The sequence below is a fragment of the Myxine glutinosa genome, chromosome 6, assembly GCF_964187855.1.
Source record: "Myxine glutinosa chromosome 6, kmMyxGlut1.1, whole genome shotgun sequence".
Lineage (NCBI taxonomy): Eukaryota > Metazoa > Chordata > Myxini > Myxiniformes > Myxinidae > Myxine > Myxine glutinosa.
The window spans coordinates 187,444,439-187,465,304 of record NC_136266.1 but is presented as its reverse complement, the minus strand read 5'-3'; the positions used below and the strand labels follow the sequence as shown (position 1 = coordinate 187,465,304).

General features: G+C 43.8%; 1 protein-coding gene across 4 annotated transcripts in view; it reads left to right on the top strand.

Annotated features, from left to right (window-relative positions):
• Window positions 1-16,659: 16,659 nt before the first annotated feature.
• LOC137429055 (uncharacterized) overlaps window positions 16,660-20,866 on the top strand; it is a 346,812-nt gene continuing 342,605 nt past the window's right edge. For 2 of the 4 annotated variants that reach the window (XM_068119076.2, XM_068119074.2), the window contains exon 1: window positions 16,660-16,945. The gene's annotated coding sequence lies outside the window, so the exon portion shown is untranslated. The remainder of the gene's footprint in view (window positions 16,946-20,866) is intronic. The other 2 variants (XM_068119077.2, XM_068119075.2) reach the window with 1 other exon arrangement.

Sequence of the window (20,866 nt, the reverse complement as noted above, 5' to 3'; positions counted from 1 at the left end):
AATAGAAAAAATTGAGACATGGCTCATTGTAAAGAACTCTCCATGCGGAATAAAATATGTTAATGATGACGTCATCGGTCACGTGGTTCGGCCGCCATCTTGGAAAAACGGCAAAAGTTTGCACCACTATATCTCCAAAAGTGCTGAACCGAAAAAATTGAGACATGGCTCATTGTAAAGAACTCTCAATGGGGAATAAAATATATTAATGACGATGTCATAGGTCACGTGGTTCGGCCGCCATCTTGGAAAAACCGAAAAAACTAGCACCTCCATATCTCCGAAAGTGCTGAATAGAAAAAACTTGAGACATGGCTCATTGTAACGAACTCTCCATGGGGAATAAAATATGTTAATGATGACGTCATAGGTCACGTGGTTCGGCCGCCATCTTGGAAAAGCCGAAAACAGCACATCTATATCTCCAAAAGTGCTGAATAGAAAAAATTGAGACATGGCTCATTGTAAAGAACTCTCCAAGTGGAATAAAATATGTTAATGTTGAAGTCATCGGTGACGTGGTTCGGCCGCCATCTTGGAAAAACCGAAAAAATTTGCACCTCCATATCTCCGAAAGTACTGAATAGAAAAAATTGAGACATGGCTCATTGTAAAGAATTCTCCATGGGGAATAAAATATGTTAATGATGACGTCATCGGTCACGTGGTTCGGCCGCCATTTTGGAAAAATGGCAAAATTTGCAGCACTATATCTCCAAAAGTGCTGAACAGAAAAAATTGAGTCATAGCTCATTGTAAAGAACTCTCCATGGGGAATAAAATATGTTATTGATGACGTCATCAGTCACGTGGTTCGGCCGCCATCTTGGAAACACGGCAAAAGTTTGCACCACTATATCTCCAAAAGTGCTGAACAGAAAAAATTGAGACATAGCTCATTGTAAAGAACTCTCCATGGGGAATAAAATATGTTAATGATGACGTAATAGGTCACATGGTTCGGCCGCCATCTTGGAAAAAACGAAAAACTTTGCACCTCCACATCTCCAAAAGTGCTGAACAGAAAAAATTGAGACATGGCTCATTTCAAAGAACTCTCCATGCCAAATAAAATATGTTAATGATGACGTCATCGGTCACGTGGTTCGGCCGCCAACTTGGAAAAACCGAAAAACTTTGCACCTCCATATCTCCGAAAGTGCTGAATAGAAAAAATTGAGACGTGGCTCATTGTAAAGAACTTTCCATGGGGAATAAAATGTATTGATGATGACGTCATAGGTCACGTGGTTCGGCCGCCATCTTGGAAAAACCGAAAAACCTAGCACCTCCATATCTCCGAAAGTGCTGAATAGAAAAAATTGAGACATGGCTCATTGTAACGAACTCTCCATGGGGAATAAAATATGTTAATGATGACGTCATAGGTCACGTGGTTCGGCCGCCATCTTGGAAAAGCCGAAAAACAGCACCTCTATATCTCCAAAAGTGCTGAACAGAAAAAATTGAGACATGGCTCATTGTAAAGAACTCTCCAAGGGGAATAAAATATGTTAATGATGACGTCATCGGTCACGTGGTTCGGCCGCCATCTCGGAAAAGCCGGAAAACAGCACCTCTATATCTCCAAAAGTTCTGAACAGAAAAAATTGAGACATGGCTCATTGTAAAGAACTCTCCAAGGGGAATAAAATATGTTAATGATGACGTCATCGGTCACGTGGTTCGACCGCCATATTTGTCCTCAATGGCCGATAAAAAAGTAAATTCCGGCAAGTCCTCGGTCTCTGACCGATTTTTCATCTGTCTGTTTGCAGCACTGCGTCTACACCGTTGCACGGAGAATCGCCAAACTTTGCACAAATATTCGTCTTGCCCTGGAAAAGACTGTGCCCAATTTATGACGTCATCGGTCACGTGTTTCGGCCGCCATCTTGGAAAAACCGAAAAACTTTGCACCTCCATATCTCCGGAAGTGCTGAATAGAACAAATTGAGACATGGCTCATTGGAAAGAACTCTCCATGTGGAATAAAATATGTTAATGATGATGTCATCACTCACGTGGTTCGGCCGCCATCTTGGAAAAAACGAAAAACTTTGCACCTCCATATCTCTGAAAGTGCTGAATAGAAAAAATTGACACATGGCTCATTGGAAAGAACTCTCCATGGGGAATAAAATATGTTAATGATGACGTCATCAGTCACGTGGATCTGCCGCCATCTTGGAAAATCCGAAAAATTTTGCACCTCCATATCTCCGAAAGTGCTGAATAGAAAAAATTGAGACATGGCTCATTGGAAAGAACTCTCAATGGGGAATAAAATATGTTAATGATGACGTCATCGGTCACGTGGTTCGGCCGCCATCTTGGAAAAACTTTGCACCTCGATATCTCCGAAAGTGCTGAACAGAAAAAATTGAGACATGGCTCATTGTAAAGAACTCTCCAAGGGGCATAAAATATGTTAATGATGACGTCATCGGCCATGTGGTTCGGCCGCCATATTTGTCCTAAATGGCCGATAAAGTAAATTCCGGCAAGTCCTCGGTCTCTGACCGATTTTTCATCTGTCTGTCTGTCTGTCTGCCTGTTTGCAGCACGACGTCTACACTGTTGCACGTAGAATCGCCAAACTTTGCACACATATTGGTCGTGCCCAGGAATAGACTGTGCCCAATTGATGACGTCAAATGTCACGTGGTTCGGCCGCCATCTTGGAAAAACCGAAAAACTTTGCACCTCCATATCTCCAAAAGTGCTGAATAGAAAAAATTGAGACATGGCTCATTGTAAAGAACTCTCCATGGGGAATAAAATATGTTAATGATGATGTCATCGGTCACGTGATTCGGCCGCCACATTGGAAAAACCGAAAAACTTTGCACCACTATATCTCCGAAAGTACTGAATAGAAAAAATTGAGACATGGCTCATTGTAAAGAACTCTCCATGGTGAATAAAATATGTTAATGATGATGTCATATGTCACGTGGTCGGCTGCCATCTTGGAAAAACCGAAAAACTTAGCACCTCCATATCTCCAAAAGTGCTGAATAGAAAAAATTGAGACATGGCTCATTGTAAAGAACTCTCCATGGGGAATAAAATATATTAATGATGACGTCATAGGTCACGTGGTTCGGCCGCCATCTTGGAAAAACCCCAAAAAATTGCACCTCCATATCTCCGAAAGTGCTGAATAGAAAAAATTGAGACATGGCTCATTGTAAAGAACTCTCCACGAGGAATAAAATATGTTAATGATGACGTCATCGGTCACGTGGTTCGGCCGCCATTTTGGAAAAATGGCAAAACTTTGCACCACTATATCTCCAAAAGTGCTGAACCGAAAAAATTGAGACATGGCTCATTGTAAAGAACTCTCCATGCGGAATAAAATACGTTAATGATGACGTCATCAGTCACGTGGTTCGGCCGCCATCTTGGAAAAACGGCAAAAGTTTGCACCACTATATCTCCAAAAGTGCTGAACCGAAAAAATTGAGACATGGCTCATTGTAAAGAACTCTCAATGGGGAATAAAATATATTAATGACGATGTCATAGGTCACGTGGTTCGGCCGCCATCTTGGAAAAACCGAAAAAACTAGCACCTCCATATCTCCGAAAGTGCTGAATAGAAAAAACTTGAGACATGGCTCATTGTAACGAACTCTCCATGGGGAATAAAATATGTTAATGATGACGTCATAGGTCACGTGGTTCGGCCGCCATCTTGGAAAAGCCGAAAACAGCACATCTATATCTCCAAAAGTGCTGAATAGAAAAAATTGAGACATGGCTCATTGTAAAGAACTCTCCAAGTGGAATAAAATATGTTAATGTTGAAGTCATCGGTGACGTGGTTCGGCCGCCATCTTGGAAAAACCGAAAAAATTTGCACCTCCATATCTCCAAAAGTGCTGAACAGAAAAAATTGAGACATGGCTCATTGTAAAGAACTCTCCATGGGGAACAAAATATGTTAATGATGATGTCATCAGTCACGTGGTTCGGCCGCCATCTTGGAAAAACGGGCAAACTTTGTACCACTATACCTCTGAAAGTACTGAACAGAAAAAATTGAGACATGGCTCATTGTAAAGAAGTCTCCATGGGGAATAAAATATGTTAATGATGACGTCATATGTCACGTGGTTCGGCCGCCATCTTGGAAAAACCGAAAAATTTTGCTCCTCCATTTCTCTGAAAGTGCTGAATAGAAAAAATTGAGACATGGCTCATTGTAAAGAACTCTCCATGGGGAATAAAACATGTTAATGGTGACGTCATCGGTTACGTGGTCCGGCCGCCATCTTGGAAAAACCGAAAAACTTTGCACCTCCAGATCTCCAAAAGTGCTGAATAGAAAAAATGAGACATGGCTCATTGTAAAGAACTCTCCATGGGGAATAAAATATGTTAATGATGACGTCATCGGTCACGTGGTTCGGCCGCCACTTTGGAAAAATGGCAAAACTTTGCACCACTATATCTCCAAAAGTGCTGAACTGAAAAAATTGAGACATGGCTCGTTGTAAAGAACTCTCCATGGGGAATAAAATATGTTATTGATGACGTCATCAGTCACGTGGTTCGGCCGCCATCTTGGAAACACGGCAAAAGTTTGCACCACTATATCTCCAAAAGTGCTGAACAGAAAAAATTGAGACATAGCTCATTGTAAAGAACTCTCCATGGGGAATAAAATATGTTAATGATGACGTCATAGGTCACATGGTTCGGCCGCCATCTTGGAAAAAACGAAAAACTTTGCACCTCCACATCTCCAAAAGTGCTGAACAGAAAAAATTGAGACATGGCTCATTTCAAAGAACTCTCCATGCCAAATAAAATATGTTAATGATGACGTCATCGGTCACGTGGTTCGGCCGCCAACTTGGAAAAACCGAAAAACTTTGCACCTCCATATCTCCGAAAGTGCTGAATAGAAAAAATTGAGACGTGGCTCATTGTAAAGAACTTTCCATGGGGAATAAAATGTATTAATGATGACGTCATAGGTCACGTGGTTCGGCCGCCATCTTGGAAAAACCGAAAAACCTAGCACCTCCATATCTCCGAAAGTGCTGAATAGAAAAAATTGAGACATGGCTCATTGTAACGAACTCTCCATGGGGAATAAAATATGTTAATGATGACGTCATAGGTCACGTGGTTCGGCCGCCATCTCGGAAAAGCCGGAAAACAGCACCTCTATATCTCCAAAAGTTCTGAACAGAAAAAATTGAGACATGGCTCATTGTAAAGAACTCTCCAAGGGGAATAAAATATGTTAATGATGACGTCATCGGTCACGTGGTTCGACCGCCATATTTGTCCTCAATAGCCGATAAAAAAGTAAATTCCGGCAAGTCCTCGGTCTCTGACCGATTTTTCATCTGTCTGTTTGCAGCACTGCGTCTACACCGTTGCACGGAGAATCGCCAAGCTTTGCACAAATATTCGTCTTGCCCTGGAAAAGACTGTGCCCAATTTATGACGTCATCGGTCACGTGTTTCGGCCGCCATCTTGGAAAAACCGAAAAACTTTGCACCTCCATATCTCCGGAAGTGCTGAATAGAACAAATTGAGACATGGCTCATTGGAAAGAACTCTCCAGGGGGAATAAAATATGTTAATGATGACGTCATCAGTCACGTGGATCTGCCGCCATCTTGGAAAATCCGAAAAACTTTGCACCTCCATATCTCCGAAAGTGCTGAATAGAAAAAATTGAGACATGGCTCATTGGAAAGAACTCTCAATGGGGAATAAAATATGTTAATGATGACGTCATCGGTCACGTGGTTCGGCCGCCATCTTGGAAAAACTTTGCACCTCGATATCTCCGAAAGTGCTGAACAGAAAAAATTGAGACATGGCTCATTGTAAAGAACTCTCCAAGGGGCATAAAATATGTTAATGATGACGTCATCGGCAATGTGGTTCGGCCGCCATATTTGTCCTAAATGGCCGATAAAGTAAATTCCGGCAAGTCCTCGGTCTCTGACCGATTTTTCATCTGTCTGTCTGTCTGTCTGCCTGTTTGCAGCACGACGTCTACACTGTTGCACGTAGAATCGCCAAACTTTGCACACATATTGGTCGTGCCCAGGAATAGACTGTGCCCAATTGATGACGTCAAATGTCACGTGGTTCGGCCGCCATCTTGGAAAATCCGAAAAACTTTGCACCTCCATATCTCCAAAAGTGCTGAATAGAAAAAATTGAGACATGGCTCATTGTAAAGAACTCTCCATGGGGAATAAAATATGTTAATGATGATGTCATCGGTCACGTGATTCGGCCGCCACATTGGAAAAACCGAAAAACTTTGCACCACTATATCTCCGAAAGTACTGAATAGAAAAAATTGAGACATGGCTCATTGTAAAGAACTCTCCATGGTGAATAAAATATGTTAATGATGATGTCATATGTCACGTGGTCGGCTGCCATCTTGGAAAAACCGAAAAACTTAGCACCTCCATATCTCCAAAAGTGCTGAATAGAAAAAATTGAGACATGGCTCATTGTAAAGAACTCTCCATGGGGAATAAAATATATTAATGATGACGTCATAGGTCACGTGGTTCGGCCGCCATCTTGGAAAAACCCCAAAAAATTGCACCTCCATATCTCCGAAAGTCCTGAATAGAAAAAATTGAGACATGGCTCATTGTAAAGAACTCTCCATGCGGAATAAAATATGTTAATGATGACGTCATCGGTCACGTGGTTCGGCCGCCATCTTGGAAAAACGGCAAAAGTTTGCACCACTATATCTCCAAAAGTGCTGAACCGAAAAAATTGAGACATGGCTCATTGTAAAGAACTCTCAATGGGGAATAAAATATATTAATGACGATGTCATAGGTCACGTGGTTCGGCCGCCATCTTGGAAAAACCGAAAAAACTAGCACCTCCATATCTCCGAAAGTGCTGAATAGAAAAAACTTGAGACATGGCTCATTGTAACGAACTCTCCATGGGGAATAAAATATGTTAATGATGACGTCATAGGTCACGTGGTTCGGCCGCCATCTTGGAAAAGCCGAAAACAGCACATCTATATCTCCAAAAGTGCTGAATAGAAAAAATTGAGACATGGCTCATTGTAAAGAACTCTCCAAGTGGAATAAAATATGTTAATGTTGAAGTCATCGGTGACGTGGTTCGGCCGCCATCTTGGAAAAACCGAAAAAATTTGCACCTCCATATCTCCGAAAGTACTGAATAGAAAAAATTGAGACATGGCTCATTGTAAAGAATTCTCCATGGGGAATAAAATATGTTAATGATGACGTCATCGGTCACGTGGTTCGGCCGCCATTTTGGAAAAATGGCAAAATTTGCAGCACTATATCTCCAAAAGTGCTGAACAGAAAAAATTGAGTCATAGCTCATTGTAAAGAACTCTCCATGGGGAATAAAATATGTTAATGATGACGTCATAGCTCACGTGGTTCGGCCGCCATCTTGGAAAAAACGAAAAATTTTGCACCACTATATCTCCGAAAGTACTGAACAGAAAAAATTGAGACATGGCTCATTGTAAAGAACTCTCCATGGGGAACAAAATATGTTAATGATGATGTCATCAGTCACGTGGTTCGGCCGCCATCTTGGAAAAACGGGCAAACTTTGTACCACTATACCTCTGAAAGTACTGAACAGAAAAATTGAGACATGGCTCATTGTAAAGAAGTCTCCATGGGGAATAAAATATGTTAATGATGACGTCATATGTCACGTGGTTCGGCCGCCATCTTGGAAAAACCGAAAAATTTTGCTCCTCCATTTCTCTGAAAGTGCTGAATAGAAAAAATTGAGACATGGCTCATTGTAAAGAACTCTCCATGGGGAATAAAACATGTTAATGGTGACGTCATCGGTTACGTGGTCCGACCGCCATCTTGGAAAAACCGAAAAACTTTGCACCTCCAGATCTCCAAAAGTGCTGAATAGAAAAAATGAGACATGGCTCATTGTAAAGAACTCTCCATGGGGAATAAAATATATTAATAATGACGTCATCGGTCACGTGGTTCGGCCGCCATATTGGAAAAACCCAAAAACTTAGCACCTCGATATATCTCCGGAAGTGCTGAATAGAAAAAATTGAGACATGGCTCATTGGAAAGAACTCTCCAGGGGGAATAAAATATGTTAATGATGACGTCATCAGTCACGTGGATCTGCCGCCATCTTGGAAAATCCGAAAAATTTTGCACCTCCATATCTCCGAAAGTGCTGAATAGAAAAAATTGAGACATGGCTCATTGTAACGAACTCTCCATGGGGAATAAAATATGTTAATGATGACGTCATAGGTCACGTGGTTCGGCCGCCATCTTGGAAAAGCCGAAAAACAGCACCTCTATATCTCCAAAAGTGCTGAACAGAAAAAATTGAGACATGGCTCATTGTAAAGAACTCTCCAAGGGGAATAAAATATGTTAATGATGACGTCATCAGTCACGTGGTTCGGCCGCCATCTCGGAAAAGCCGGAAAACAGCACCTCTATATCTCCAAAAGTTCTGAACAGAAAAAATTGAGACATGGCTCATTGTAAAGAACTCTCCAAGGGGAATAAAACATGTTAATGATGACGTCATCGGTCACGTGGTTCGACCGCCATATTTGTCCTCAATGGCCGATAAAAAAGTAAATTCCGGCAAGTCCTCGGTCTCTGACCGATTTTTCATCTGTCTGTTTGCAGCACTGCGTCTACACCGTTGCACGGAGAATCGCCAAACTTTGCACAAATATTCGTCTTGCCCTGGAAAAGACTGTGCCCAATTTATGACGTCATCGGTCACGTGTTTCGGCCGCCATCTTGGAAAAACCGAAAAACTTTGCACCTCCATATCTCCGGAAGTGCTGAATAGAACAAATTGAGACATGGCTCATTGGAAAGAACTCTCCATGTGGAATAAAATATGTTAATGATGATGTCATCAGTCACGTGGTTCGGCCGCCATCTTGGAAAAAACGAAAAACTTTGCACCTCCATATCTCTGAAAGTGCTGAATAGAAAAAATTGAGACATGGCTCATTGGAAAGAACTCTCCAGGGGGAATAAAATATGTTAATGATGACGTCATCAGTCACGTGGATCTGCCGCCATCTTGGAAAATCCGAAAAACTTTGCACCTCCATATCTCCGAAAGTGCTGAATAGAAAAAATTGAGACATGGCTCATTGGAAAGAACTCTCAATGGGGAATAAAATATGTTAATGATGACGTCATCGGTCACGTGGTTCGGCCGCCATCTTGGAAAAACTTTGCACCTCGATATCTCCGAAAGTGCTGAACAGAAAAAATTGAGACATGGCTCATTGTAAAGAACTCTCCAAGGGGCATAAAATATGTTAATGATGACGTCATCGGCCATGTGGTTCGGCCGCCATATTTGTCCTAAATGGCCGATAAAGTAAATTCCGGCAAGTCCTCGGTCTCTGACCGATTTTTCATCTGTCTGTCTGTCTGTCTGCCTGTTTGCAGCACGACGTCTACACTGTTGCACGTAGAATCGCCAAACTTTGCACACATATTGGTCGTGCCCAGGAATAGACTGTGCCCAATTGATGACGTCAAATGTCACGTGGTTCGGCCGCCATCTTGGAAAAACCGAAAAACTTTGCACCTCCATATCTCCAAAAGTGCTGAATAGAAAAAATTGAGACATGGCTCATTGTAAAGAACTCTCCATGGGGAATAAAATATGTTAATGATGATGTCATCGGTCACGTGATTCGGCCGCCACATTGGAAAAACCGAAAAACTTTGCACCACTATATCTCCGAAAGTACTGAATAGAAAAAATTGAGACATGGCTCATTGTAAAGAACTCTCCATGGTGAATAAAATATGTTAATGATGATGTCATATGTCACGTGGTCGGCTGCCATCTTGGAAAAACCGAAAAACTTAGCACCTCCATATCTCCAAAAGTGCTGAATAGAAAAAATTGAGACATGGCTCATTGTAAAGAACTCTCCATGGGGAATAAAATATATTAATGATGACGTCATAGGTCACGTGGTTCGGCCGCCATCTTGGAAAAACCCCAAAAAATTGCACCTCCATATCTCCGAAAGTCCTGAATAGAAAAAATTGAGACATGGCTCATTGTAAAGAACTCTCCATGCGGAATAAAATACGTTAATGATGACGTCATCAGTCACGTGGTTCGGCCGCCATCTTGGAAAAACGGCAAAAGTTTGCACCACTATATCTCCAAAAGTGCTGAACCGAAAAAATTGAGACATGGCTCATTGTAAAGAACTCTCAATGGGGAATAAAATATATTAATGACGATGTCATAGGTCACGTGGTTCGGCCGCCATTTTTGAAAAACCGAAAAAACTAGCACCTCCATATCTCCGAAAGTGCTGAATAGAAAAAACTTGAGACATGGCTCATTGTAACGAACTCTCCATGGGGAATAAAATATGTTAATGATGACGTCATAGGTCACGTGGTTCGGCCGCCATCTTGGAAAAGCCGAAAACAGCACATCTATATCTCCAAAAGTGCTGAATAGAAAAAATTGAGACATGGCTCATTGTAAAGAATTCTCCATGGGGAATAAAATATGTTAATGATGACGTCATCGGTCACGTGGTTCGGCCGCCATTTTGGAAAAATGGCAAAATTTGCAGCACTATATCTCCAAAAGTGCTGAACAGAAAAAATTGAGTCATAGCTCATTGTAAAGAACTCTCCAAGTGGAATAAAATATGTTAATGTTGAAGTCATCGGTGACGTGGTTCGGCCGCCATCTTGGAAAAACCGAAAAAATTTGCACCTCCATATCTCCGAAAGTACTGAATAGAAAAAATTGAGACATGGCTCATTGTAAAGAATTCTCCATGGGGAATAAAATATGTTAATGATGACGTCATCGGTCACGTGGTTCGGCCGCCATTTTGGAAAAATGGCAAAATTTGCAGCACTATATCTCCAAAAGTGCTGAACAGAAAAAATTGAGTCATAGCTCATTGTAAAGAACTCTCCATGGGGAATAAAATATGTTAATGATGACGTCATAGGTCACGTGGTTCGGCCGCCATCTTGGAAAAAACGAAAAATTTTGCACCACTATATCTCCGAAAGTACTGAACAGAAAAAATTGAGACATGGCTCATTGTAAAGAACTCTCCATGGGGAACAAAATATGTTAATGATGATGTCATCAGTCACGTGGTTCGGCCGCCATCTTGGAAAAACGGGCAAACTTTGTACCACTATACCTCTGAAAGTACTGAACAGAAAAAATTGAGACATGGCTCATTGTAAAGAACTCTCCATGGGGAATAAAATATGTTAATGATGACGTCATATGTCACGTGGTTCGGCCGCCATCTTGGAAAAACCGAAAAATTTTGCTCCTCCATTTCTCTGAAAGTGCTGAATAGAAAAAATTGAGACATGGGTCATTGTAAAGAACTCTCCATGGGGAATAAAACATGTTAATGGTGACGTCATCGGTTACGTGGTCCGGCCGCCATCTTGGAAAAACCGAAAAACTTTGCACCTCCAGATCTCCAAAAGTGCTGAATAGAAAAAATGAGACATGGCTCATTGTAAAGAACTCTTCATGGGGAATAAAATATGTTAATAATGACGTCATCGGTCACGTGGTTCGGCCGCCATATTGGAAAAACCCAAAAACTTTGCACCTCGATATATCTCCGGAAGTGCTGAATAGAAAAAATTGAGACATGGCTCATTGGAAAGAACTCTCCAGGGGGAATAAAATATGTTAATGATGACGTCATCAGTCACGTGGATCTGCCGCCATCTTGGAAAATCCGAAAAACTTTGCACCTCCATATCTCCGAAAGTGCTGAATAGAAAAAATTGAGACATGGCTCATTGGAAAGAACTCTCAATGGGGAATAAAATATGTTAATGATGACGTCATAGGTCACGTGGTTCGGCCGCCATCTTGGAAAAACCGAAAAACCTAGCACCTCCATATCTCCGAAAGTGCTGAATAGAAAAAATTGAGACATGGCTCATTGTAACGAACTCTCCATGGGGAATAAAATATGTTAATGATGATGTTATAGGTCACGTGGTTCGGCCGCCATCTTGGAAAAACCGAAAAACCTAGCACCTCCATATCTCCGAAAGTGCTGAATAGAAAAAATTGAGACATGGCTCATTGTAACGAACTCTCCAAGGGGAATAAAATGTGTTAATGTTGACGTCATCGGCACGTGGTACGGCCGCCATCTTGGAAAAACCGAAAAAATTTGCACCTCCATATCTCCGAAAGTACTGAATTGAAAAAATTGAGACATGGCTCATTGTAAAGAACTCTCCATGGGGAATAAAATATGTTAATGATGACGTCATCGGTCACGTGGTTCGGCCGCCATTTTGGAAAAATGGCAAAACTTTGCACCACTATATCTCCAAAAGTGCTGAACCGAAAAAATTGAGACATGGCTCATTGTAAAGAACTCTCCATGGGGAATAAAACATGTTATTGATGACGTCATCAGTCACGTGGTTCGGCCGCCATCTTGGAAACACGGCAAAAGTTTGCACCACTATATCTCCAAAAGTGCTGAACAGAAAAAATTGAGACATAGCTCATTGTAAAGAACTCTCCATGGGGAATAAAATATGTTAATGATGACGTCATAGGTCACATGGTTCGGCCGCCATCTTGGAAAAAACGAAAAACTTTGCACCTCCACATCTCCAAAAGTGCTGAACAGAAAAAATTGAGACATGGCTCATTTCAAAGAACTCTCCATGCCAAATAAAATATGTTAATGATGACGTCATCGGTCACGTGGTTCGGCCGCCAACTTGGAAAAACCGAAAAACTTTGCACCTCCATATCTCCGAAAGTGCTGAATAGAAAAAATTGAGACGTGGCTCATTGTAAAGAACTTTCCATGGGGAATAAAATGTATTAATGATGACGTCATAGGTCACGTGGTTCGGCCGCCATCTTGGAAAAACCGAAAAACCTAGCACCTCCATATCTCCGAAAGTGCTGAATAGAAAAAATTGAGACATGGCTCATTGTAACGAACTCTCCATGGGGAATAAAATATGTTAATGATGACGTCATAGGTCACGTGGTTCGGTCGCCATCTTGGAAAAGCCGAAAAACAGCACCTCTATATCTCCAAAAGTGCTGAACAGAAAAAATTGAGACATGGCTCATTGTAAAGAACTCTCCAAGGGGAATAAAATATGTTAATGATGACGTCATCAGTCACGTGGTTCGGCCGCCATCTCGGAAAAGCCGGAAAACAGCACCTCTATATCTCCAAAAGTTCTGAACAGAAAAAATTGAGACATGGCTCATTGTAAAGAACTCTCCAAGGGGAATAAAATATGTTAATGATGACGTCATCGGTCACGTGGTTCGACCGCCATATTTGTCCTCAATGGCCGATAAAAAAGTAAATTCCGGCAAGTCCTCGGTCTCTGACCGATTTTTCATCTGTCTGTCTGTGCGCAGCACTATGTCTACACCGTTGCACGTAGAATCGCCAAAATTTGCACACATATTTGTCTTGCCCTGGAATAGACTGTGCCAAATTGATGACGTCATCGGTCACGTGGTTCAGCCGCTATCTTGGAAAAACCGAAAAACTTTGCACCTCCATATCTCCGAAAGTGCTGAATAGAAAAAATTGAGACATGGCTCATTGTAAAGAACTCTCCATGTGGAATAAAATATGTTAATGATGATGTCATCGGTCACGTGGTTCGGCCGCCATCTTGGAAAAAAGGAAAAACTTTGCACCTCGAAAATCTCCGAAAGCCCAATCTTCGAAATAAACCACAGGGGATACCACGTGCCCCCCAAACTACCATGTTATTACCGCATGATGTTCGAGATAAACCACAGGGAATACCACGTGCCCCCCAAACTACCATGTTATTCCCGCATGATGTTCGAGATAAACCACAGGGAATACCACGTGCCCCCCAAACTACCATGTTATTCCGGCATGATGTTCGAGATAAAACCACAGGGAATACCACGTGCACCCCAAACTACCATGTTATTACCGCATGATGTTCGAGATTACTACAGCGAATACCACGTCCCCCCCAAACTACCATGTTATTCCCGCATGATGTTCGAGATAAACCACAGGGAATACCACGTGCCCCCCAAACTACCATGTTATTACCGCATGATGTTCGAGATTACTACAGCAAATACCACGTGCCCCCCAAACTACCATGTTATTCCGGCATGATGTTCGAGATAAACCACAGGGAATACCACTTGCCCCCCAAACTACCATGTTATTCCCGCATGATGTTCGAGATAACTACAGCGAATACCACTTGCCTCCCAAACTACCATGTTATTACCGCATGATGTTCGACCTAACCACAGGGAATACCACTTGCCCCCCAAACTACCATGTTATTCCCGCATGATGTTCGAGATAACAACAGCGAATACCACTTGCCTCCCAAACTACCATGTTATTACCGCATGATGTTCGACCTAACCACAGGGAATACCACGTGCTCCCCAAACTACCATGTTATTCCCGCATGATGTTCGAGATAACCACAGGGAATACCACGTGCTCCCCAAACTACCATGTTATTCCCGCATGATGTTCGAGATAACCACAGGGAATACCACGTGCCCCCCAAACTACCATGTTATTCCCGCATGATGTTCGAGATAACCACAGGGAATACCACGTGCTCCCCAAACTACCATGTTATTCCCGCATGATGTTCGACATAACCACAGGGAATACCACGTGCCTCCAAAACTACCATGTTATTCCCGCATGATGTTCGATATAACCACAGCGAATACCACGTGCCCCCCAAACTACCATGTTATTCCCGCATGATGTTCGACCTAACCACAGGGAATACCACGTGCCCCCCAAACAACCATGTTATTCCCGCATGATGTTTGAGATAACCACAGGGAATACCACGTGCTCCCCAAACTACCATGTTATTCCCGCATGATGTTCGAGATAACCACAGGGAATACCACGTGCCCCCCAAACTACCATGTTATTCCCGCATGATGTTCGAGATAACCACAGCGAATACCACGTGCCCCCCCAAACTACCATGTTATTCCCGCATGATGTTCGACCTAACCACAGGGAATACCACGTGCCCCCCAAACTACCATGTTATTCCCGCATGATGTTTGAGATAACCACAGGGAATACCACGTGCTCCCCAAACTACCATGTTATTCCCGCATGATGTTCGAGATAACCACAGGGAATACCACGTGCCCCCCAAACTACCATGTTATTCCCACATGATGTTTGAGATAACCACAGGGAATACCACGTGCTCCCCAAACTACCATGTTATTCCCGCATGATGTTCGAGATAACCACAGGGAATACCACGTGCCCCCCAAACTACCATGTTATTCCTGCATGATGTTCGACCTAACCACAGGGAATACCACGTGCCCCCCAAACTACCATGTTATTCCCGCATGATGTTCGACCTAACCACAGGGAATACCACGTGCCCCCCAAACTACCATGTTATTCCCGCATGATGTTCGAGATAACCACAGGGAATACCACGTGCCCCCCAAACTACCATGTTATTCCCGCATGATGTTCGAGATAACTACAGCGAATACCACTTGCCCCCCAAACTACCATGTTATTCCCGCATGATGTTCGAGATAACTACAGCGAATACCACGTGTCCTCCAAACTACCATGTTATTCCCGCATGAAGTTCGAGATAACCACAGGGAATACCACGTGCCCCCCAAACTACCATGTTATTCCCGCATGATGTTCGAGATAACTCCAGCGAATACCACGTGCCCCCCAAACTACCATGTTATTCCCGCATGATGTTCGAGATAACTCCAGCGAATACCACTTGCCCCCCCCAAACTACCATGTTATTCCCACATGATGTTCGAGATAACTACAGCGAATACCACGTGTCCCCCAAACTACCATGTTATTCCCACATGATGTTCGAGATAACCACAGGGAATACCACGTGCCCCCCCAAACTACCATGTTATTCCCGCATGATGTTCGAGATAACCACAGGGAATACCACGTGCCCCCCAAACTACCATGTTATTCCCGCATGATGTTCGAGATTACTACAGCGAATACCACGTGCCCCCCAAACTACCATGTTATTCCCGCATGATGTTCGAGATTACTACAGCGAATACCACGTGCCCCCCAAACTACCATGTTATTCCCGCATGATGTTCGAGATAACTACAGCGAATACCACGTGCCCCCCAAACTACCATGTTATTCCCGCATGATGTTCGAGATTACTACAGCGAATACCACGTGCCCCCCAAACTACCATGTTATTCCCGCATGATGTTCGAGATAACTACAGCGAATACCACGTGCCCCCCAAACTACCATGTTATTCCCGCATGATGTTCGAGATTACTACAGCGAATACCACGTGCCCCCCAAACTACCATGTTATTCCCGCATGATGTTCGAGATAACTACAGCGAATACCACTTGCCTCCCCCACCAAACTATCCGATCGTTACCTTATGATGGTCGAGGTGACCACAGAGACTTTTTTTTTTAAGTTGTGATGTCGCCACGCGGCCAAACCCGGGTAGCGCTGGGAGTGACGTCACGTGACAGATGAGGGTCGAAGAGAAAAAAGAAAAAAAAAGGGAGAAATCTTATCACGTGACGTGTAGCAACCACGTGCCTCGAGGGATCGTGTGAGTCGGGAAATGGCCGCGGTACTCGAGCACACAGTTTGGTGAAACACGGAAGAGTGCGGCGCGAGTGGCGCCGGACCGGTCGTCTTGGGCGGACACGGAGCAAGGTGTCTCCGATCTTCTGAGAGAGCCAGCAGCTAGGTCGACGAGAGAGTGAGAGCGCGGCCCGTGGCGCACGGAACCCGAACGTGAGAGAATCGGACAAGGCGCCGCCACCTGGGGTCTTGGTGTCGCAGCGACTACACGGTAGGTCGCCCGTCGCGGTCCTCGCTGCAGCTAATGTCGAATCGCGGTGCGTGTTGGTCCCGCGGGCGCCGTGGACCTGGACTTGGTGCGCGATCTCGGTTTGTGTCGCTTCGCGCCAAAGCGGTGACGCCATGTCGGTGCGGGCAGGGCCGAGGATCTAGTGGTGGTGTCGAAGGGCCGAGGATCTAGTGGTGGTGTCGAAGGGCCGAGGATCTAGTGGTGGTGTCGAAGGGCCGAGGATCTAGTGGTGGTGTCGAAGGGCCGAGGATCTAGTGGTGGTGTCGAAGGGCCGAGGATCTAGTGGTGGTGTGGAGGAAAGGGCTCGGGGGTCTAGTGGTGGTGTGGAGGAAAGGGCTCGGGGTCCACGTCGTCGCCGATGTTCGGTGGTTGAGGTCACACCAGGTGTTGACCGCGTCGCTCCTCGTCGGTGTTAGTAGTTTATACAGTGTGGTGATTTTGGGCCTCAGGAAGCCGCTCGCTTGGTCCAAGTTGAACAACGTACGTAGTTTGTAGACGTTCGCTCAGGATTCATTTTGGACTCGCTTTTCGCTTCCTTCGTTGTTGGAGCAGGAGGCCTAAGGTACACAGGTGAGATTTCCTCGCTCTGACTTTATCATGCGCGACGGTGTTCGTACCGGGTCGAGGCTTCCGTCCTTTTACAATGTACGACTACCCCGGCCCGCCTAGCTCGACTACGTGTGCGTCATGCGGCCTGCAAACGTGGACAAACGTGCTCCTGGGCCGGAATGGCAGGTACGAGGTCTCTGCGAGCGCGGGTTCGGAGTTACGTACGCGGCGCCAGCTACCTCAGGTAGTTGTGTTGTTGTGATCGGTTGATGGGACCACGGCGGGAAAATGCCCGCGAAACGACCCTCGTGCGGCCCGTGGGGCTTTGCCGAAGAATAAAGCGCTCCCGTCTCCCATGATAAACCGCCGGGGCCTCTTCGCGAACACCTGGTGGTGCTACCTGTCGGTGCCGAACGGCGTGAGGGTGCCGATGGCCGATGTGGGTAGTTGAGCGGTATTTATTTGTTGTAGTGGTGCGTGCTGTGTAAGGTTGGAGTCGGATGCGCGTTGTCGTCCCGGTTACCTGCGCCGATGGCAGCGAAGAAGCGACTCGCATGATCACGTGACCGTGACGCTCACTCTTGCAAGGCGATTGATGCGAAGGCGGAAATCGGTGCTTCTTGTGCGGCGATGAATCGAACAGGTTTACTCATCACACCTGTCTGTAACTCTCGATCTGATTATACGAGTTGGATGTTGGATTCGGGCTCGAGAAACGAGAACGATCGGAGATGAACTTCACATCTGGCAGGGACTTTCGGAAAAAGAGTTGAGATCTATGGAGTTGTGACGAGAACGTGTCATGGATCTCGCAGATCGATGGATTCGAGATCTATGGAGTTGTGACGAGAACGTGTCATGGATCTCGCAGATCGATGGATTCGAGATCTATGGAGTTGTGATGAGAACGTGACATGGATCTCGCAGATCGATGGATTCGAGATCGATGGAGTTGTGATGAGAACGTGACATGGATCTCGCAGATCGATGGATTCGAGATCTGTGGCGTTGTGATGAGAACGTGTCATGGATCTCGCAGATCGATGGATTCGAGATCTATGGAGTTGTGATGAGAACGTGACATGGATCTCGCAGATCGATGGATTCGAGATCTGTGGCGTTGTGATGAGAACGTGTCATGGATCTCGCAGATCGATGGATTCGAGATCTATGGAGTTGTGATGAGAATGTGACATGGATCTCGCAGATCGATGGATTCGAGATCTATGGAGTTGTGATGAGAACGTGTCATGGATTTCACAAATCAATGAAATTAACATCCAAGGAATTGTGATGAGAACATGTCCTGGATTTCACAAATCGATGGATTCAAGATCTGTGGAGTTGTGATGACAACGTGTCATGGATCTCAAAAATCAATGGATTTGAGATACATGGAGTTGTGATGTGATGACAACGTGTCATGGATCTCGCTAATCGATGGATTCAAAATCTATGGAGTTGTGATGAGAACGTGACATGGATCTCACAGATCGATGGATTCCATGTCTCTGGAGTTGTGATGAGAACATGTCATGGATCTTGTAAATCAATCGATTCGAGATCTATGGAGTTGTGATGAGAACATGTCATGGATCTTGTAAATCAATGGATTCGAGATCTATGGAGTTGTGATGAGAACGTGTCATGGATTTCACAAATCAATGAATTTGACATCGATGGAATTGTGATGAGAACATGTCCTGGATTTCACAAATCTATGGATTCAAGATCTGTGGAGTTGTGATGAGAACGTGACATGGATCTCGCAGATCGATGGATTCCATGTCTATGGAGTTGTGATGAGAACATGTCATGGATCTTGTAAATCAATGGATTTGAGATTTGTGGAGTTGTGATGGGAATGTGACATGGTCTCGCAAATCGATGGATTTGAGATCTATGGAGTTGTGATGAGAACATGACATGGTCTCGCAAATCGATGGATTCAAGATCTACGGCATTGTGATGAGAACGTGACATGGTCTCGCAAATCAATGGATTCAAGATCTATGAAGTTGTGATGAGAACGTGACATGGTCTCGCAAATCCATTGATTCAAGATCTATGGAGTTGTGATGAGAATGTGACATGGTCTCGCAAATCAATATATTCAAGATCTATGGAGTTGTGATGAGAATGTGACATGGTCTCGCAAATCAATATATTCAAGATCTATGGAGTTGTGATTAGAATGTGACATGGTCTCGCAAATCCATTGATTCAAGATCTATGGAGTTGTGATGAGAATGTGACATGGTCTCGCAAATCAATATATTCAAGATCTTTGGAGTTGTGATGAGAACATGACATGGTCTTGTAAATAGATGGATTCAAGATCTATGGAGTTGTGATGAGAACATGACATGGTCTTGCAAATAGATGGGTTCAAGATCTATGGAGTTGTGATGAGAACGTGACATGGTCTTGCAAATCAATATATTCAAGATCTATGGAGTTGTGATGAGAACGTGACATGGTCTCGCAAATCAATATATTCAAGATCTATGGAGTTGTGATGAGAACGTGTCATGGATCTCGAAAATTGATGGATTCAAGGTCTATGGAGTTGTGATGAGAACGTGTCATGGATCTCGAAAATCGATGGATTCACGGTCTATGGAGTTGTGATGAGAACGTGACATGGATCTCGCAGATCGATGGATTCGAGATCTATGATGTTGTGATGAGAACATGTCATGGACCTTGTAAATCAATGGATTCGAGATCCATGGAGTTGTGATGAGAACATGTCATGGATCCTGTAAATCAATGGATTTGAGATTTGTGGAGTTGTGATGGGAATGTGACATGGTCTCGCAAATCGATGGATTTGAGATCTATGGAGTTGTGATGAGAACATGACATGGTCTCGCAAATAGATGGATTCAAGATCTACGGCATTGTGATGAGAACGTGACATGGTCTCGCAAATCAATGGATTCAAGATCTATGAAGTTGTGATGAGAACGTGACATGGTCTCGCAAATCCATTGATTCAAGATCTATGGAGTTGTGATGAGAATGTGACATGGTCTCGCAAATCAATATATTCAAGATCTATGGAGTTGTGATGAGAATGTGACATGGTCTCGCAAATCAATATATTCAAGATCTATGGAGTTGTGATTAGAATGTGACATGGTCTCGCAAATCCATTGATTCAAGATCTATGGAGTTGTGATGAGAATGTGACATGGTCTCGCAAATCGATATATTCAAGATCTTTGGAGTTGTGATGAGAACGTGACATGGTCTTGTAAATAGATGGATTCAAGATCTATGGAGTTGTGATGAGAACATGACATGGTCTTGCAAATAGATGGGTTCAAGATCTATGGAGTTGTGATGAGA